The sequence below is a fragment of the Hippocampus zosterae genome, chromosome 20, assembly GCF_025434085.1.
Source record: "Hippocampus zosterae strain Florida chromosome 20, ASM2543408v3, whole genome shotgun sequence".
Classification (NCBI taxonomy): Eukaryota; Metazoa; Chordata; class Actinopteri; order Syngnathiformes; family Syngnathidae; genus Hippocampus; species Hippocampus zosterae.
In genome coordinates, this window is record NC_067470.1 from 1569673 (window position 1) to 1592008 (window position 22336).

Here is a 22336-nt window from a genome sequence, read left to right on the forward strand (position 1 = left end):
GCCTATCCCAAGTGACTTAAAGGTCGGATACAACCTGGGCTGATCGCCAGACAAACACAAAGCACCTACAGTGTGTCGAGCAAACGTTAGAATTTTCCTAAATCTTTTTTGAAATGTGGGTCAATGTGCCATCTAAAAGCATCCCAGTGAGTCTATAGGGCATACCCGGACCTTCGCTCACCTCTAAGCCGACGAGTTTTCAGGTAAAATATGTTTCACTAATACTGCTTGGTAGGAGGCTGTGGCCAGGCTTATACAGGGTCAATTGGGCAAACATGCACTCTATCTCTCAATAGTGAAGCACCAGTGTTGGCTGCCTTAATTGTTTACTTTCTCGAGCCAGAAAATTAGGAGTCATGCACATAAAAAGGACATTGCAATGACTGTCGTCGGATTTGTCATTGTTATAATGGATTTCCGTTGTCCCCAGAGAATGAGTGTTTGCAGTCCGTGGTGAATGCAGCAAATTGTGAAGAGTGGAGGGACTGATTGCACCCACAGAGGCTCAGTATGTAAAATTAACATCTTGAGAACGTTTCCAGTCAGTTTGAGACAAAAAGACGAGCATACCCATGCAAAGTCAGCCACTGGTAGAACTGAGGAATTGGATTTGGAATGAGAGTAAAACAAGAGTGACAGACGGATGCGGAAGGACGCAAAGCTAAGTGAACAAAGGGAGGGAAGTTGGCTGGAATTTGACTTTAGGAGGAAGATGATGAGAAATAAAAGTGAAAGGTGAGACGAGTGTGGATTCTTAGCGAGGGGAAAGCTGAGGAATGCGCTGAACGAGCAAAGTCAAGGCTCTTGGACGTTTGGGGTGTCAGTGGAAGGGGAGCGTATTGTCCTTATCGGCCAGCTCCAGAAAGCCGGCTCCCTAATGGGGGCCCGTGTGAAGGGGAAATGAGGGCCAGGCCTGATGCTAGGTGATTAGCCATCGACTCCCAACACCCATGAAAGACTGGAAGGGAGGGGGGGGGGACGACGACAGAGCACATTGTGTCATTGTGAAGGTGAGTCACCGTCATATCCTGGATTGACTCTCGCTTTCTGAACACCGGCATTGGCCGTTTACTTTAACCTTGATAGGGTGAAAGGAAGGCCGTCGAGAACCAGGATGCAGATGCAGGAAGAAGAAGAATTGGGGGCAGGGGTGGGGGGGATAATGAGGATTGCATAGACCCCTCCCCTCCAAAAAAAAACCCTCAAAAGGCTGCAGGAGGTGTTGAAAGGAGGAGACATCAAAAAAGGTATTCACGCTCCTTATTAGAGCGATCATGATTTTTGCTTTTTAGCTAATGATATTTTGGGACGGCTCAGTTACTTTGTGCTGAAGACGTGACAATGACGTCTCCCGCCTGCTTCTCACGTTCAAAGTCACACATCGCACGCATGCAGCCACTTGGGCACTTGGACCCAAGGACAACACATCCAACGTGAAAAGAGGCAAGTGTGTCCCCGTTTGAAATTCAACTAGTCTCAATGTCCTCTTTTTTTCCCGCCCTGAATTCATTACTGTCTCTCTCACACACACACGCATACACACACACACATATTCATCATGTTGCAGTTACCTTTCACCCGAACATTCTATTCTCAGGAACCCCAATATGGCAGCAAGTGACCTTCATTAGTCTGCTTCTCAGTTCCATCCTCACTGTGTTTGTTTTTATTCTCTCCACGTGTGACACATTTGACCTCCCAATTTTTTCTTCCCCTTTTTAAGTCCTTCAACAACTCCCATCACACACACAGCATCCATTTATGCTCCTTTTTTCTCAATTTCCCGCCTTCTCCCTTCTTTTGCCCTTATTCCCCCCCCCCACCCCCCGCCCCCATCATTTCTTTTATCTGCCACTCATTTCTCATTACGTTTCTCTTTTTTCATTAGCATACAGAGTAAGAAGATGGCGCCCGGGGTAATCTGCTGGAAACCGTCGCTTGACAAAATGGAGGGCGTCATCGGAGGTCGCGGCGCTGTCACTAGACGTCCAACCTCCGCTGATGACTCGCCTGTCTCGATGCACGCCTGCGCGGCGCAGGTGAGCGAAAGATGCTAACGCGGACCCATAATCAGGTGTGACACATCGCAGCTTAAATGCGCCGATCTCACCTGACAGCTCGTACACGCGAACACGCCCGTTACGCTCATGCTGTGGACTAATGCCAAGAAAACACGCATTGACAAATAGCTATATATATATATATATATATATATATATATATAATTTTTTCCTTATATATATTTCTATATATTATATATATTTTTTTTCCTTATATATATTTATATTATATATATATTTTTTTTCCCTTATATATTTTTATATATATATATAATATATATATTATAAATATTTTATATATATATATATTTATTTTTCCTTATATATATATATATATATATATTATTTTATATAATTATATATATTATATATATATATTTTATATTATATATGTATTATTAGCACAACCCCTTGGCAACAATTCTACTAACCGCCGGTGGTGTTAATGATTCCCCCAAACAGGATGTGCCTGTCCTACAGAAAAGGTTGAGAAAAAAAATGGATGGTGGAAAAAAAAAAGAGGATAAACAGCGTGTGGGACGATTCCCATGCGGCAATGTTCAGTTGGAGTAAGTTGTTGTGTGTGAGCTTGTCACTATTAGCGTCCCCGCTATGCTTACGAGAGCTGCAAATACTTTGGTGCTAATAGACAGATTACGGCAAGAAACCAAGCATGTCCCCAAATCCTCTTAGCATGACTTCACCCTTTTTACTTATTTATTTCCTGCCATACAACCCCCCCACCCCCTTCCGAACTACCTCGGTGGCCTTGGCATGGTCTCGTGTTTCATGTTTTGTCTGACGCTCGGCGGGTACTGTTGTCTCTCTTGCTCCCCCCCTCCTCGCCTTGTCTCACACATTTTCAAAAGGCACTTTATTTATTGTCCCCGGGGAACTCTCCATTATGCATTAACCTGTTCAATTATGCATTCATTTATGCAGCCGTTGCCTTATGTAAATGCACTTTATGATTAAACAAATTGTTTCCCTGTTTGCCGGTGTGTTCACCACATTGAGTTTTTGCCATTGACATCATGCTGTAGAGACTCCATGCCTCTAGAGTCGATGTATCATGTACCCCCCCCCCCCGCCACCGCCCCCCACCGCTCACAGAACAGGCTGTAAGGCATAGATGGAACATTACCACGTGGGATTTACTAAACAGGGGAAAGCATCACTTACCAAGTGATTAATTTGTGGGTTGAAGTCAAGAGACAAAACAACGGACCACCTCTGTCCGCTGCTGGTCAATTTACTTGGTTTGGCTCTGTCGTTGAGGCGAAGCGGTTCAGATAATGGATGGATGGATGTTTAAAAAAAATGTTCAATATAAATATACGTAATATATTCATTCATTCATCTTCCGTACCGCTTGATCCTCACTAGAGGAGTGGGGGGTGCTGGAGCCCATCCCAGCCGTCTCCGGGCAGTAGGCGGGGGACACCCTGAATCGGTTGCCAGCCAATCGCAGGGCACACAAAGACGAACAACCATCCACGCTCACACTCACACCTAGGGACAATTTAGAGTGTTCAATCAGCCTGCCACACATGTTTTTGGAATGTGGGAGGAAACCGGAGCACCCGGAGAAAACCCACGCAGGCCCGGGGAGAACATGCAAACTCCACACAGGGAGGCCGGAGCTGGAATCGAACCCGGTACCTCTGCACTGTGAAGCCCACGTGCTAACCACTGGACTACCGGGCCGCCCCTCAATATAAATATACTTAATATATTTCGTTCATAAACATATTTAAGTCCTAAACGCTTTTCTTGCATTTCCAAGTTCTAATTAAAGACAGATGAGGATCATGCTAGAACATGTTGAGCATGAGCATAAATATTAATGTATCACTAACGACATCATTTTGGCATTCCTTAGGATGGCAGATATCCCCCTCCAGTGTAAAAACTTTGCTGCATCACAGATGTGATGGTTGTTGTTGTTGTTGTTTGGTCCCAAAATATATTTTGGTCCTTAACAACCTTTATCTTAAATGACTTTGCAAGAGGGGCGCTGTCACTAATCACCGTTATACGTACAGTATTATACATGTAGCCTCAGGCTGTGTGTGTGTGTGTGTGTGTGTGTGTGTGTGTGTCCGCATATGTACAGTATATGCATATATCAATGCAAAAACATGCCCAAAGCTAGAATTTTAATTATGCTGCTTTATTAGTAATCACTGAAATGTTACATGGGCACAATGTAGAATGAAGATTTACTATCGCAAATCCTTGCGTCAGTTTGTCCCAGGCGCGGACTCTGTGGCTGGTACTCGAAATTGAATGATGGCTTCTTAGGAAGTAACGTGAAACTTGAAACTTGAAACTTGAAACTCCTCTCTCAGGAAAAAAATACAAGGAGAGGTCAGCCGCAACCAATTTACCAAGTAAGGAGTTAGCTGGGCTACTTCACTTTCTTGTGCTAGCACGCTTTGTTCTTCTTTGTATTTTCGAGCATCCTGGGCGCGCTCTCTGTGGCGCGGCATTTTACAGATCGTCAGTATGCTGGCGAAAGCTCAGTCTCGGCGCGCCTTGGTTATCTATCTTTGATAATGGCGACTATGCTGATGATCTGGAGCTATTTACTCTAAATGGGCCATTATGAATGGAAGACTCTACCTTGGGATGGCGATGAGGGTTCTGATGTCGACAGATATATTGCCCAGCCGGAATAGGTGGCGGTGATGAGCCACAGGAGTGTGCTCCAATTCGCCGCTTTCATTCTCTCCTCGTGTCTCTCCACCTCATTGTCGCGTCACCTCTTTTGTCTCCCGGTTCAATTTTCCAATCACAAGTCAGGAGCAGTCAAGTGCTGCTTTTGCCACACGCGCACGCGCAACACACACACGAGACGCGTGCACACGTGTCTCAGAGAATGAGTTAGCCCCCCCCCCCCCACCAACCCCCTCCCGTTGAGTTATGACGAATATGTGGCAGCGGTTTGATCCAGTGTTAGGTCCCGGTTGTGCATGTTTTAAGATATTGTGCAGCACTTGAGCGCGTTCCTCTTTGGGGAATAGGCGGCGAGCAAAGCACGCTGTGTGATGCGCCACATACTTCATCCCAATCGCGCAGCCTTCAGTCTTCAAAGAAAAAAAAATAAAACATGACTCAATTTCACATTTGACATGCTGATAAAAAAAAAAAAAAAAATCCTTAAAACTATAAAGTCCCAACCAATTTCATCCCGTTTTCATAAGCTCAATTATCATGTCTTCCTATTAATTAGCAAGCCGTTTGAATTCCGCCTTTTGCTTTTTTATCAGCGAACATTTACAAGCTCTGGGATGATCGTGTTAATATTACCGAATTATGGGATACATTCCCGAGGTTAATTAGGTTGTTCTTTTTAATTAGAATTTGATTGGGAGAATACTTGGATTTTTATGCAGGCAGGACGGGCAGTTGAGACCGATTGGGACTAAAGACTGTAGACAACAGGGACATCTAGACGTTGAAAAGAAAACTGCATGGCTTTGTCCTGAAACTGGATTGAAGATGTGGTCCATTTTAAGAACGGATGCGTTTATAAAGGTCCCTGCGTGGAAATAAAAATCAACAAACATGATATTTGCTTTATACACTCCAGGAAAAAAAAAAAGGCTTTCTCAAAACCGTAGGAATCGTAACGTCTCGGTAAAATGAAAAGTCAACAGTTAATCCACGATTAATTGATTACAGATTAATTAATCGCTTTTCCCCGTTTGTTTGTTTCCCGGAAAATATCGGCCTACGGCCTGCCGGCGCCTGGACCGCAAACAGAAGCAGGCCTCGGGTAAACGTCGCTCTCTTTGGGCCTCTCCCTCACAACAGGGCAAAGTGCAATTCCAAACCCTGCGTGTCACCCCAGCTTGCGGCCGGCGCACGTTTGACGAGACACTCGGCGCCATCTCCGACACACGGGAACGCGCGGCCGCCTTTCTCATCTCGCTCTCCCTCTCGTGCATGTCGTTCTCCGTCAATCGCCCGGTGCAAAATTGCATTGAGGCGAGCTGCCACAGTATTGAGGAATAGTGTCATATACAGGCAATTTCCTCCCGGGGTGTCAGGCATACTTTACCTTAATATGTCTGCAGCAGCTCGTAATAAAACAGCCTTGTCTATATACATATCTCCACCGCGGGCTGGCTGGCCGCTGCCGTACTGCACACGGCACTCAACAGCCAACTGCTAAATATTTACCTCTGCTGAATGTCAATAAAGGCGGAGTTGCTGGCGGTATCTGAGAGAACGTTTTCCCCGCCCGGGTTCGGCTGTCTGCATCTGTTGCAAGGCGGTCTGGGAGCCGTTCCCTATCAGCCGCCTGAATGTTTTCAGATATCGCCATACTGGTGTTGGAGTTTAAAAAAAAAAACTGTGGCTGGAATTGGAAAGTAGTTGTGAGTCAGTCCATACAGAGGAAGGATTTAGATTTGCTGGAATTCCCTCAGCCAGTCTGTCATGTATGTCCTGATCTCTAAACCTTGAGTATCATGTCGGGCTTCTGTCTGTTGACACAAGAATGAACAGAACCGATTTAGCCATTGGACAAACAAAAACATTTGTGGATTCATTTCAAGCCATGTGACACAAGCTGCAACGGCCAATTCTGCCACCTATTGGCCTGGCATGCGCATGACAGCATCATCCTGAAACACAACAAATGCTTGTTTGCTTGTCCGGAAACATCAGTTGGAGGGCTTTTGCCCGTATCCTGCGTGAAGAATACATTCATTCATTCATCTTCCGAACCGCTTGATCCTCACTAGGGTCGCGGGGGGTGCTGGAGCCGATCCCAGCTGTCTCCGGGCAGTAGGCGGGGGACACCCTGAATCGGTTGGCAGCCAATCGCAGGGCACACAGAGACGAACAACCATTCGCACTCACACTCACACCTAGGGACAATTTAGAGTGTTCAATCAGCCTGCCATGCATATTTTTGGAATGTGGGAGGAAACCGGAGCACCCGGAGAAAACCCACGCAGGCCCGGGGAGAATATGCAAACTCCACACAGGGAGGCCGGAGCTGGAATCGAACCCGGTACCTCTGCACTGTGAAGCCAACGTGCTAACCAGTGGACTACCGGGCCTCCTGAAGAATACAAAGTCTTGATTTTCCATCCCCCTCATTTCATTCGATTGTATGAATGTGAATCGGCGCAGAAGCTTTGATGGTTTTCATTTGAGTACAAGTCAGGTAACGAGCATCTGCATTTAACTCGGGCACGTCAAGTTGTCCTGATCATGAGCTTGAAATGGGATGCCGACGTTTCCTTGAAGTTCAGATCCAGCTATATCCCGCACTCTGGAGGCAGAAATACTCAGCGAGGGAAATGAAGAGAGGAAAAAAGGGGAAGAAAAACGGCTGCTGGCTTTTTAATGACTTTCTGCACATTAGAATAATCTGTCATTTCAATTAGCCGGATTGTCATCTGTGAGATGTCTCCCGCCGCAGCCGGCGACGCGCACATTCCCATCGCTATACCTCCAGGTTGTCATCTGCGCACCCCTCATGGGAGAGAAGTTGGGGTGTCAAAGCAACATATCACCGCGCACAGGCGCACACACACACCAACATACCAGCACCCCCCCCACACATGCGCACAATCCCTAAAAAACAAAGCCAAGGTTTCAAGGGAAATTGCTTGACAGCAACTTAAAAGTCAGTCAGGAATAACTTATCAGGCGAGGGCTGCCATCATGCCTCGCGGGGTCATTTCATTACGATTACCTTCCCCTCCTTAACTCAAAGAGAGTGACGAGAGAGAATGAGTAAGAGTAAAGGGGGCGAGGGGGTGGGGGGGTGTCGCCGGTGCTGATGACGATGGGAGTCTGAGGAGGGGGGTAAACTCTTCAAGATAGATAGAAAAGAAGCCAAAGTTTCAGGAAGTGCTTAACTTTTACTTTTCTTCTCTCTCATGCTCCGCTTTTTCAACTTGTCTCAGTAATGAGCTTACATCTTTTCTCTCGCTCTCTTCTCCCCCCCCCCTCCTCCTCCCTCCCGCTTGCCACCATATACATGTGTGTCATCTGCTCTTTCCTCTCTCTCCCCGTGGCTATTATGAGATGTTTCAGAAGCGGTGTGGAGAACGCAAAGCGAAATTAATAAATAAACGGTCACGCCGAGAGACGCTCTTCCACGAGTTGTCACGTTCGCAGGACATTTGTGCACTTTGACCCATGACCTTTTTGTACTTCCTTGGCGAGGAAACAACAAAGCCATCTCACCTGGATAGCAACATCATAACGTTTTTGTTGTTGCTTGACCGACTTATGTTGGTCAGAGGATATGTATATGATATACTGTATTTTTTTTTTCTATATGTTTTTGATTGTACCTCAAGGCACTTAAAGAGTCTTGAGGTAGAAAAAGAGGCCATGTGGCATGTCGAGGATGATGTTATGATTGCCAATTACGCTTGGATGCGGCCCTGAAAAGTGCTCTGGCTTTTGTCCGGGCTTCTCTGCCCAGGCCCAGATAATATTTATGAAATGTAGACATTCTTGGGACTACGGAAGAGTCCTTCTAATGGGAGACAGATGGGAGTCTGCTTTGGATTACCATCATCTATTCAGCTATCTGTGGGAACACCTTCCTTCCCAACGTGTGTGGATCTGGAATTTAGTTCCAGTAACTTTCGCGATTACCTGTTCGGATTCGGTGGAGCGACCGCGCAAGTAAAAAAGATTTCAATATGAGAGAGAGGACTCGAAACAAATTTGCGAAATGGGAATGCTGGCAATGGTGGTTTGCTTTTGCCCGCTGCTTTCTCAAAAGAAAGGCGCATTGAACAGGATAAGCCCTTGTGAAAAATGGATGAACGATCCACAATACTTCACTTGCAGACTTGCGCAGGTTCGATCTCTCGTTGCCCCCCCTTCCACACCCACACCTCCCCACCCCTCAGGTGAAGATGACAATGACACCTCTTCATTTTTGTGCACCACTCGCCGCACCCTCCCTTCCCCGCAGAGCGATGGCTGACGGGATAAGAACCAGCCTTCAATAAGATGGAGCAGAAAAGGAAGAATGGGGGGGGGGGGAGTGTCAAAGTACAGTGTGCGCATGCAACTAAATGCACGTGTGAGAGCCGACTTGCATCTCACACACGGCCTTGTGTGTGTGTGAGATGTAAACGCGGCTCTTTCGGCCAGAAGAGACACAAAATGGAGTTAAACTTGGCTGATTGCATTACTATTGAACAAGGCTCAGATTGGACCACTAAAACACTGCCTACGGTAAATTCATAAAGACACTAACACCCCAGACTGGAGCAAAGGAGATCAATATTTGGGGGAAAATGGAGTGATGGAGACCCCACCCCCGGAAATGCCTCGGAAAATTGCAACAAAACACGCCGGAGTCTTGAAAGCGGGACGCGAGGCTTAGAAGCGATGCCGGCCAAAGAAAAAGCAAAGCCGGCGTGGAATGACTCTTAGCTCCTCCCACTTTGGGGAAGCCGGACTGTCGGGGTTCCCCGCACTCCTGCACTCCTGCACTCTGACATTCCACTGCTTCAAGAAGGCCCTACTCTGCTCTTTTGTAGTGTGCGCTCGCTCCCGGGCTCTTTGAGTCAAACGGCACATCTCATCATCGTCGTCCAGATTAAACTGGAAAATGATCCCATTTTGGTTGACGAAGTCGAGCGACACTTTCGGCTCAATGAATCCGACACAGTTTGAGGATTAGTAGTCAATGGAGGTCAATTGAATAACGGCGTTAAATGTTGACGTTGAAAAGAAAAGAGAAGGGCGGTCACCGCTGACATTCATTCATTCATCTTCCGTACCGCTTGATCCTCACTAGGGTCGCGGGGGGTGCTGGAGCCCATCCCAGCCGTCTCCGGGCAGTAGGCGGGGGACACCCTGAATCGGTTGCCAGCCAATCGCAGGGCACACATAGACGAACAACCATCCGCGCTCACACTCACACCTAGGGACAATTTAGAGCGTTCAATCAGCCTGTCATGCATGTTTTTGGAATGTGGGAGGAAACCGGAGCACCCGGAGAAAACCCACGCAGGCCCGGGGAGAACATGCAAACTCCACACAGGGAGGCCGGAGCTGGAATCGAACCCGGTACCTCTGCACTGTGAAGCCGACGTGCTAACCACTGGACTACCGGGCCGCCCGTACCGCTGACATCATCATTATAATTTTTTTTTTAGTCATTTATTTATTGATTGCCTTCAAAGGGTGACGTTTGAGTCATCTCATTTTGTCAACTGTTTTCCTTCCGAGAATATCAAAGGCGCGGCTCGTCCCATGTTTCCCCCCCCGATCCCTCTCCCCTTTTCCCACCGCCTTTATTCTCCCCCCCCCACCCCCCACCCTATTCTCCCCCGTCATATCCCATCTTTTGTCATCTCCCCTCCCAACAACAGGGGTGAAAATTACATTTTAGCGGGAACATTTCATGTCGTGAAGCAGCAGCCGGCAGAACGCTTTCGTGCAGAGGTGCAAACATCACAATGCCACCCTGTGTATGTAAATCAGACCTGTGAGGCTCACCCACGAAAGCGGGCTCGGCGATGTGTTTCGACTGCTTCAAGAGAATGGGACAATGTCGCCGTGTGGGTGCGCGCCTGTGCCTGTGCCTGTTGGTGAATGCGCGCGCGCGCCTTGAGTGACAGCCTCAACATAATCTGTGCTCACACCGCAGACGTGGTGCGATGATGCTTACCCGCTAACAGACATTAGTCCATGTAAACGGGGCATCGCCCACCTGAGATGCCCGCGCTTTTGCACGTTTGTTTCCGCGCAACGGCGAGGAAAACGGCGTAAAATGATGTCATCCAGCAGCCGAGCATTCGGAATTATGTTGGCACTGCACGAATGGTGTGTTTGCATGCCAGGTATACTTGGACTGTGGCAGGTTGTAATGAGGCTGTATCCCCCCCCCCCGATGGATTAAAAATGACGATGGAAAAAGATATAGCGAGTGTGAACGTGTGCACTTTCCGCTGGGGGAATACTGAGCTTGTTTGAGCCGCGTGATGATTTGTAGCGCTTTATGGCCAAGGACAAGCATGTGATTAAAAAAAAAAAAAAAATGGGAAAAAAAAGAGATGCGTTTTTACATCTTTTCAGGGATTCATTTTACGGGCATGAAACAGCCTGACGTGGAGTGCATGAGGCAAAACACACCATAAAGCAACAACTAATGCCAGATATGCTATAAAAAGAGCAAATAATTCAGTGTGGTCTACAAAGCCCAGAAGCTCCTATAGCCCTGCTCGTCTACTATAAAGCTTTTACATGAGGAAATGCGCGGGCCTTTCTCATCTTCTCTTCACGTCAGTCTTGCGGATATCATGCAGGGAAAACAAATCATACCGGACGGCAGGTGCTGTATATTGATTGTAAACATATTGTGTTTCATGATGAAAAGTGATAGAAATATTTTCTTACGATGGCGTTTGCAGATGGATTGTCCCTAATAACTGTATTCAAGTCGGGAAAAAAAAATTAAATCGAAACAAGACAATCATTTACAATCGGAAATTTACAAACTGTGTGTGTGTGTGTGTGTGTGTGTGTATACAGTGTGTGTATATGTATGTGTGTATATATATATATATATGGGCGGCCCGGTAGTCCAGTGGTTAGCACGTCTGCTTCACAGTGCAGGGGTACCGGGTTTGATTCCAGCTCCGGCCTCCCTGTGTGGAGTTTGCATGTTCTCCCCGGGCCTGCGTGGGTTTTCTCCGGGTGCTCCGGTTTCCTCCCACATTCCAAAAACATGCATGGCAGGCTGATTGGACGCTCTAAATTGTCCCTAGGTGTGATTGTGAGCGTGGATGGTTGTTCGTCTCGGTGTGCCCTGCGATTGGCTGGCAACTGATCCAGGGTGTCCCCCGCCTACTGCCCGAAGACGGCTGGGACGGGCTCCAGCACCCCCCGCGACCCTAGTGAGGATTACGCAGTTCAGAAAATGGATGGATGGATATATATATATATATATATATATATATATATATATATATATATATATATATATATATATATATACACACACCGGTATATATATATACACACGCCCAAACCAGCCCTTTCCTCCCTCATAGCAACACCCCAGATGATTGAAATGAAACAGATTGGAAGATGTCGAACCCCCCCCCCCAAAAACCTGCAGCTTCTTATTCCCACCCCCCTGCAGTTTCTTATTCCCACCCTCAGACCTTTTTAATGACCTTTGTTTGTGTGACTTCTATTCCGTGCACTTTTCCCACTTCCATCGTTTTTTTTTCTTCTCCTTTTTGTGTCCCTCTTTGCTCCCCGTGTCTTATCAGCGCATGTTCAACACAGTCTGAGGGACTCTCGTCTCTTTCTGTGTCCTTCCCCCCCCCCCCGCACCCCCTCACCCTCTCTCTCTCTGGTTTCCCCACCAAGACAATAGGCAGACACGGATAACCCTTTCCTCGAAAATTAATTATCTGGCTCTTTAATTCTGGGCCACGCTGATTAGCTCCATGTAAAAACGGGAGTCTCTATTAACATAATATTTGGCCGTCCGCACTAAGTTGAGGTCCCTTGACCTTTTGCAGCCTCCTCTGGCTCCCCCCCCCGCCCCCTCTCGGTCACTGTCCCTTTCAGTCTCTCGCTCGGGCTCCCTCTCTCCGCCATCCTTGACTCTCAGGAGGTACATGACAGTCCCAGCCTATGAATGTGATTTGAAGGGCTAAATTAGATTTGGCTTCTCTCGTTCTTTCTCTCACGTTTTTTTTTTCCAACCCCCGAGTCCCCTCCACCGCGACCCCCCCCACCCCCTTTCTTATGAATGTGTATGAAACGAACGCCGGTTCATTTGGAGGCCTGGATATAATTATGTGTGCTTTGACTGCTCTGACGGCGCGGCTGATATCCTGTGTTAATATAAACGTTTAGCCTGGTTATTATGAGCCATGAGAGTCGTAAAAGGACAGCCAACCTGCGCGCTAATTGTCTCCCATGCAGAGAGTCCACTTTCATTGTCTGGGGCCGTTCTTCCTTTTATCGCGTCCTCCCATCTCGCTCCCCCTGCTGCACTATTTGTCATGACTCGAGCCTTTTGTCTGGCTTTGTCTCTCTAATTTGTCCCTGGCACAACAGAGAGTCAAGCGCGAACTTCAGACGGCCAAAAGTAGCTGGAGTGCATCCTCGTGAGAATTTTTTGGGGGGGATTCCTTTCAAAGATTTAGGAGCCGCGTCAGCACAAAACGGAGATTTTATCCAAGTTACTCGAAAAATAATAAACAATGGATAAAAAAAAAAACATCCTGATTATATTTGCCAGCCAATTGATTCACACATTGGAATAATTCTAAGCGAAAGTCAATTTATGTCAGGCAAATCTGTTCATTTTTTTTCTCCAAAAAGAGCGTCTCAAATAACATATCCCTCACAGGTCCTAAAATGTAACCTTTCGACAGCGATAATAAGCATCTATAGTTCCCCCAGTCGAACCTCGTTACGATGCACCTCCAGGGACATCCGTCCGTTATAACGGTAGTTTGTCGTTTTCCAATAAAAATGGCCGCCGACTACGATGTGGGATACAGTATCAACATTTATAGATGCAAAAACATCAATTTAATTTAATCAGGTCCTTAACGAATGTGTGCATGTGAAGAAAAAAAATATTTCATAAGACATGAAACAAACAACCGCGGTGTTCCTACTTCATCTCTGCAACCATTCCCAGTGTGGGACAAATAAAGGATATCTTATCTTATCTTATCTTATTTTATCTTATTCAGTCAGCAAATGAAAAGTGCCTTCTCCGGTTCAAGATGCCAGTTTTGCTTGCGTTTACCAGACAATGTCAAACGTTCAATGCGTATTTTAACTAACCGAAGCGAAATACGAATCTGTTTCGAGATACTTTATTTTTGAATCAAATCTTCCAGCTTTTCCGCAGTCCAGGGCCCCCGTGCTTCAGAGCGAGGAAGCGTTCGACTACGGAATGGCCGTTGGCCCAAATAGTATTAAGGATGGGGTTCCCGCATCCGAGCCAAGCGCTTGCTCACACAAACACCCGCAATCTTGTTCTTCACTCAAACGGAATTAACAAGCTGTTTCATCAGCCGCGATATCAGCATAAGAAATTGAACTTTAATTTGCCCAATGTGTGTCAGAGATTGCCGGCGTGCGCGGCGTTGGCACCACCTCGGCTTGGAGGGGGGTAAACAGAAGAGGGACATTAGCTGGCAAATCAGCCTCCGCCGTCTGCCGCGGAGGTTTTAATTCCTATCGATCCTCGCGGCATGCTGAGCACGGAGAGTCGGCATTTATATGCAAGCGCGCGTGTTTACGTGCGTCGCTTCCCATTTGCGCTGCCTTATAAAACCCCATCACCGTCGGGGTGTCTAAAACCGCTGCAAAGGTCAGCTCATAATCACTCTCTTTAGCCCGTCTCACATTTTAATTGTTGGGCGGGTGGGCGCACACGCATGAACACGAACAGCAGCCCCCCCCCCGCCCCCCTGTTATTATGGTGGGCACGGATCCCACGGTGAATTGATGATGTCCCGTCTAACACCCCCTCACTCCGCAGGACCTCGGGCCGTCTGAACGATCCATTTCCCAGTAGCACTCAACGGGAAAGGCGCACGCTGTGAGCTGCTTGATGAGCGGAAAATGAGCGTTCCTACCTGCGCTCATACTCCTAAAAAATCATGGGAAATATGGAAAGAGGGGCACGGGATGGCGGCGGGAGACGGGCGTCGAGATTGGAACGACGGATGCAAAGTGAAGCATCCATTGTGGCACTCGGTGGCAAGTTTCTATCCAAAAGGGATTGGGGCTTTGCTACGTGTTGGCAAGTAACGATATCAGAGATGTGCGAGATAATGTGACGGGAGAGAAAAAGTGAATTGTTTTCGATCACCGTTAGAGGGATTACGTCCACGCAGAGAGGGGAGATGCATACGTCCTGATAAACACGATTCAAAGAGCTTGGCGCTGTGCTTCGTGCTTTATCCAGGCGATGAAAGCTTACAGGCGACGGCGGTTTCTGGCCGTCTTTTGAGGGTTGATCGCAGTAACGACGGGTGTGCGTCTCGAAGGCGGCGTCATCGTGCAGGCTTCAGTTTTGGGGCCTAAAAACGGTGAGCAATTATGAGCGTTTTTTTTTTTTTGTGAGATGCGACTATTAAAGCAACAAATAAAACAAATATAGCAGTTTGGTGGGTTGGAACAAAAAAACTGGAATAAATAACACATCATTGTGATTGGGCAGTTCTCAAGACCCGGATAAACCATCTCCAAGCATATACGTTCATTCATTCATTCATTCATTCATTCATTCATCTTCCAAGCCGCTTGATCCTCACTAGGGTCGCGGGGGGTGCTGGAGCCCATCCCAGCCGTCTCCGGGCAGTAGGCGGGGGACACCCTGGATCAGTTGCCAGCCAATCGCAGGGTACACAGAGACGAACAACCAACCACGCTCACACTCACACCTAAGGACAATTTAGAGTGTTCAATCAGCCTGCCACGCATGTTTTTGAAATGTGGGAGGAAACTGGAGCACCCGGAATAAAACCCACGCAGGCCCGGGGAGAACATGCAAACTCCACACAGGGAGGCCGGAGCTGGAATCGAACCCGGTACCTCTGCACTGTGAAGCCGACATGCTAACCACTGGACTACTGGGCCGCCCAGGTATATACGTAAATGTCGTATTTTTTTTGTCGTCAAAAAAGAAAACAACAGGTGTGAAAATGCGTGAGCAGTAGAAAAGAAGCTCAGTGTGTTATTCAGCCTCGCCACAGGGAGGCTCGGACAACTGGGAGACCGGGAGTCTACCCATTGTCCACACATGCCACACACACACACGCACACACACACATTCATGCATGATTGAGAACTAGCAGGCCCGAGTTGTAGCAAGGTTCAATCTGTTACAGCATTCACCCAAGGAAAGTGAAAATGAGTGCAAATTTAGGTTATTTTCCGTCGCTCCCGCTCGCCGCCTCGCACGTATCCAGTCACCTTCGGCCGTGATGGGTATTCATTCCACACCTCGCGCTATATATGCCAGACCGTAGAAAATACTCATTTGGAATTCCTTTTTTTTTTTTTTTGCACAACTTGTTTAAATTTCTCATTCAAAGTTTGGGGGTCATTCTTCAACTATGCGCCGTGATGGTCCTGGAAACTTTTGGACAATGCGGTACATATTATTCGGATCTCTTTCTTCATCGTGTGAAGGAACAATTTGGCTCTCTCGCCGAGAGGAAATGAGCATTTCTTAATGCTCCGGTGAGGTTTACACAGTGCGGAGTTCATTCATTCATTCATTCATTCATCTTCCGTACCGCTTGATCCTCACTAGGGTCGCGGGGGGTGCTGGAGCCCATCCCAGCCGTCTCCGGGCAGTAGGCGGGGGACACCCTGAATCGGTTGCCAGCCAATCGCAGGGCACACATAGACGAACAACCATCCACGCTCACACTCACACCTAGGGACAATTTAGAGTGTTCAATCAGCCTGCCACGCATGTTTTTGGAATGTGGGAGGAAACCGGAGCACCCGGAGAAAACCCACGCAGGCCCGGGGAGAACATGCAAACTCCACACAGGGAGGCCGGAGCTGGAATCGAACCCGGTACCTCTGCACTGTGAAGCCCACGTGCTAACCACTGGGCTACCGGGCCGCCACACAGTGCGGAGTTGCGGGGTTCAATTCCCTCCTGTGTGGCGTTTGCATGTACGTACTCTTGTTAGAAGTCAGCTATTACCCTTGTAATGACAAGCAGTGAGGAACTTTTGTTTGTTTTTCCGACGATATGTCGTGTAGACTCGGCGACGCTCTGTGCTGGAAGAGGCTAATTCTTACTGTTGTCAAAAGAGTTTTAACACTCAATGAGCAAGGGATTCCTCATGAAACTTTAAAACCAATATGGATTTGCGCATTTCTCCACGAGCTAAAATCGACATGAGGGAAAAAGCGCATTGGTTTAAATAATAAATTGCAAATGGCCACGTGGATTGCGTTAACGCGGAATGGAAATCATTATTAAAGTGCCACGTGTAATATTTTGCACGCAGGCTGCGTTTATTAGTGAAGCGGGGGCCCCCTCATTTTAGCAGTCTGCACTCATGCATCATATCCATATCTCCTGTCGCCGCTATGTACCGAGTACAAAGTTGGGGGACATGTAACGCGTCTGTTTGCTTTGAAAGGGAAAAGTTGATAAAGGTTTGATAACGATACAAAGAGGGACTGTAGAAAGTGCCGTCATTTGTTCTTCATGTAGCACCTTCCAGTGTCACAAATCAAAACTCCAAAACCAGAGGCGCTCACCGTTTGTCTCCAGGCATTTTGATCATTTTGCTTCATGTTTCAAAGGCGATACAGTATTGTTAAAATGTGTCACCGGCGCTTGGCAAATGTGACACTTGGGGGGGGGGAGAAAAAAAGTGTCGCGCGCTGATGAAGGCGTTCATTGTTGTTGGAGTAAACCAGATCTGTTTGTTCTCATTGCAGGCTTTGCTTTCACTCCCTGCCAGGTGGTCGGACGCTTTACGGAGGCAAATACAATTTGGAAATGTTAACTTTTATCAGCTCCCGAATAGTTTTTTTGTTTGTGAACTCCAAAGGAAACATGATGAAGCCAATGCAAATAGGAGCCAACGGGTACAGGAGCCGTCCACCATGCTTTCAAATTCATTCATTCATTCATCTTCCGTACCGCTTGATCCTCACTAGGGTCGCGGGGGTTCTGGAGCCTATCCCAGTTGTCTTCGGGCAGTAGGCGGGGGACACCCTGAATCGGTTGCCAGCCAATCGCAGGGCACACATAGACGAACAACCATCCACGCTCACACTCACACCTAAGGACAATTTAGAGTGTTCAATCAGCCTGCCGTGCATATTTTTGGAATATGGGAGGAAACCGGAGCACCCGGAGAAAACCCACGCAGGCCCGGGGAGAACATGCAAACTCCACACAGGGAGGCCGGAGCTGGAATCGAACCCGGTACCTCTGCACTGTGAAGCCGACGTGCTAACCACTGGACTACCGGGCCGCCCGCTTTCAAATTGCTTGAAATAATTTTGCCATGTTCAAAATAATATTCTGCCATTTGATAACGGTAACGTGTTCGCAGGAAGGATGGAAATCCATTCGGAACAATATAGATCGGTCCATCAAATGATTGGAAAAAGAAAATGTCAGTCCAACAAGCCGACTTCTTCGTATTTCCCATCACAAGAAGGCACTAAAAATGGTGCGCCAACGCCTCCCGTCAGACCCAGCCGTATCTGACCTTTAACCTTGAAATCTCCAGTCGGGTTTAATGATCCACTCCTTTCACACCCCAGAATATGTTAGCGTGGAAGCGTAGCCTTCCCCCACCTTAGCCGCAACAACTCTCGCGGCGCAGGAGAGTTGTCCGCCCGTATCGAATACGGTCTCGAAGTAAGCCGGTGACCTCCAAGGAGATGTTTGCAATCTATCGCTTTGCTTGCGCGCGTGCACCGTTTTTCTCCTTGGAGCTCATTTGGGGACTTTGGGTTAAACCGATGCAAAACACCGCATGAGCCAAAACACGCTTCTTATTTTTATTTTTTTAATGGAAATGCAGTCGCTTGGCCCATTCTTCACAATCTTTTAAATTAAAAGGAAGGCTTACTAATGTGATCGATTCATTGTGCTAAAATGCCGCCCGTCGTTACGAATCGCATTTAAGAACACGTCGCTGATCATAATCGTAATGCCAATTTCCACCGCTGCGCAACTTTTTATTAGCATATCGCAGCGATTCATATTACAGCTCACATTAAGATGGAGGCCATTAAAGTCACGGCAAACAAAATGTTAGCGAAACAGAGTGAACGGTGTATGGATTGTCTGTCCGTGGCCCAGCTATCGGAGGGGAGGAAGCCATCGTCTCTTTTAATCAATGTGAGTAATATTTGTGTCCGTGAGCCGGGGACCCGCCGCATTATCATGTCAAGTTACAAATTAAAATGCCTGGCCGCTAACAGGCTGGGGATTTAAATGGGCCATCGCGGCCATCTAAGTGTTCTAATGACATTTTTTTTTTCTCCCCCACCCTGCCCGGCAATTAATTCTATCCATCTGCATAACCTTTCCCAAAGCTCACAAACCAATGGCATTTTGACGGTCGCAAACAAATGCAGTCCGGCGACAAACTATGCACGGGCAATCGTGACGTTATTTAACAAATGCATAATTGGATTTTGATGCCCGGGCGTCTGCCTCTAGAGCACCGGCCCCGGCTAATTCAATAGGCTAAATGTAATCACTAGAAACACTCTGCAATCACGGCGGCATTAGAACGCCGGCGGCCGCCAAGTCGACACGACTTTGCCGCTCCGTTGCCGTTTATCCGCGGGCCTCTCGGTGTCCATCTCGCCTTTTATTTCCATTGCCGCTCGAGATATTATTCTTTCATGCGTCGTTGAATGAATGTTGGGGTTGAGTTCCGGGTTTTGGCCCTCGAGTGAATTCGCCAAAAGCAATTTGGCAGAAAGCGAGCACTTCGAGACACATGAACTGCTCGCCTCCTCGCTTTTCATAAATTAGGGGTGGAAGGCTTCCATCGGACGGATTCTCCGAGGGATTGGGAAGGTGCTAAGCGCGTCTGCCTTTAAGGGAGGTGCATGGGAAACAAAACAAACAACAAAACCCCCCCCCCAAAAAACTAGCAGACTAATTCATTAAGCATTGATCACCCCAAACGACAGCAAAGTGCTTCAACGTTTAGCGGGGCAAATAACGGACAAATTGGCACGCGCATCTCGTACATTTCCAACTCTTTAATGGCTAAAGTACGGCACAAAAAGGCAATAAAACTCTTTGCAGACAAGCAGATGAACCCGCAGCCGGCCCATTACGCTGACCACTCCTTGCGGCTAAATACCCCTTAATGTCTTCAACTGCGGGCGAGGGCTGCTCTCACGCCGCATTTTGGTGAGTGTTTCGTACTTTTTTCAGAGAAATTACATGTCTTATTTGATTCCCTTCGATGCAGTTTGTAATAGGAGCCCCATTATGCAGCGCGCCAATGAAGCCATTACGAAGGGTCACGCTTAAAGTACCTGAGTATGTGTTTGAGTAAATGTGCTTCATCTTGGAAGGCCCTAATATCATTTCGATCAACACCGCACCCTCTTTCCGCCTGCCAGATGAATACTGATATGACCTCATTATTGTGTTATCGTGGACTGCGGGGCTGAGCGTGTATCAAATGTTCGACTTACGGAGACACGTAAGCATTGCGGACGTCGGACTGCCGCCGGTTTATTTTGAACAGGTTGAATGCGTTCTGCGCTGTCAGTCATATGTGTATGTTGATAAACTGACGGTGAAATCATCTGGTTGTGTGAAACGTAATATTCAAGGCCCGTGAAAATGAGAAAAGATTGTCTACGATCGACAAAGGACAAAAGGGTGCGACTCGTGTTGGTGAGCGAAAAGTCATTGTACGTTGCTGACAGTTTTCGTTTTTTTCTTGAATACAACAGGCACCGTTGGAGCTCAAAACTGCAATCGAATCCACCGCCTTTCCCGATCCAAATCCAAAAGGCAGTCGAGTACTTGACTTTTTGAAGTTTTGAATCCAGAAGGAAGAGTCCATGTTGCTGTCAAGGTAAGGAAAGCTGTCTCTGATTTTGACGCGTGTACAATACCGGCCGAGTGGATGCCTGGATTTTGGTCCAGAAGTGTCCTTGACACTCTCAAAAGTCAAGACTGGTTCTCCAGTGCAACAACGAGGACACAGATGACAAATATCACGATATCATCGCGAGAGAAAAAAACTTCCTGCGCCGTCATCGCACTCTATTAATAATCGAGGGATCAAAACATACTAGCGAATGATCGCAATTTTTTTCTTGTGCCACTTTGGGTCTCTGCGTCTTGTCCGTCATTCCTCTGCGATTTTGGCGACAGCCGTCTCCCCGTTTCTCAAAGTCAAGCCCAGCTGATTGATTTTGTCTGCGAGGAAAGGGATTCGAAAACAATCGCTCGTCAAGCATCAGCTCAGTAAAGGTGGGTTGTGATTTACAACCTGCGGGGACTCGACGACTCATGCGTCGGCCTCCTGTTTCATCTTCTCATGTCAGAGCCACAGATGGCCCCGATGCCCTTGGCCTCTTTGTGCGAGTCCAAAGTCATTTTTAACTCATTATACGGCAACTTGGAGTTGTTTTCATTTGTCGCAGAAAGGCGAGTCTCAATCAGTCAAGTCACATTTGAATCCGGGCTCCTTTCAGATCCGCACTTAGTTGGTCCTGTGGCCCCTAAATGAGCTTCCTTATGCATCCATCGCATGTGCAAAATATTAGTTCTTGCATTTCATCCTTCATGTCGGCACCTGAGGACCCCGTAGCGCCGTTCCTCACTCTTTGTAATTGATATGGTTCTAATTTATTCATTCATTCATTCATCTTCCGAGCCGCTTGATCCTCACTAGGGTCGCGGGGGGTGCTGGAGCCTATCCCAGCTGTCTTCGGGCAGTAGGCGGGGGACACCCTGAATCGGTTGCCAGCCAATCGCAAGGCACACAGAAACGAACAACCATTCGCACTCGCACTGACACCTAGGGACAATTTAGAGTGTTCAATCAGCCTGCCACGCATGTTTTTGGAATGTGGGAGGAAACCGGAGCACCCGGAGAAAACCCACGCAGGCCCGGGGAGAACATGCAAACTCCACACAGGGAGGCCGGAGCTGGAATCGAACCCGGTACCTCTGCACTGTGAAGCCCACGTGCTAACCACTGGACTACCGGGCCGCCCGGTTCTAATTTAGTAAGACTGAAATATCAGACCTCCAAAAAAAAAAAAACAGTTCAACACTCCCTCCCACTTTGACTTGCTTTCATTTGAAAGCAGAAGCCCGCTGTTATCTTGGGTGCAGTAGAGGGGGGGGGGGGGGGGGGAAACAGCTTTGAAAAGTGACTTTGAGAAATCTAATGGCACCGAGAGGGTGCTCTTACAGCACATTGTTGACACCACGTGAAAAGGGAGGCTGTGGAAAAACCCCAAATCCACCCGCGTTCTTGCTCTAAATGACGCAAATGAGACAGAGAGCAACGATTAATATGATTGCATGAGAAATGATTGCAGGATTGATTGATTGATGTGCAGCCTCTTTTTTGGGGCCGCGGAGGGAAAAAAAAGTTTTTTGACACATATATGTATTTTGCGTCATAAGCAAAGGAGCAAAAAAGTTCAAGTTTCACACAAAAGTACCTCAAGAAGTTGGTGCAATATTGACTGCGCCATGTGTGATGTGTGTGACTTCAAGGCTACAATTACTCGCAGCCTTTTTTTTT

General features: G+C 47.4%; 1 long non-coding RNA gene across 1 annotated transcript; it reads left to right on the plus strand.

Moving 5' to 3' along the window:
- Positions 1-1155: 1155 nt before the first annotated feature.
- Positions 1156-21278, plus strand: LOC127593332 (uncharacterized). Its single transcript, XR_007960378.1, has 3 exons — positions 1156-2074; positions 19861-19968; positions 20523-21278. It is a non-coding gene; the product is annotated as an uncharacterized LOC127593332 (long non-coding RNA).
- Positions 21279-22336: the final 1058 nt, after the last annotated feature.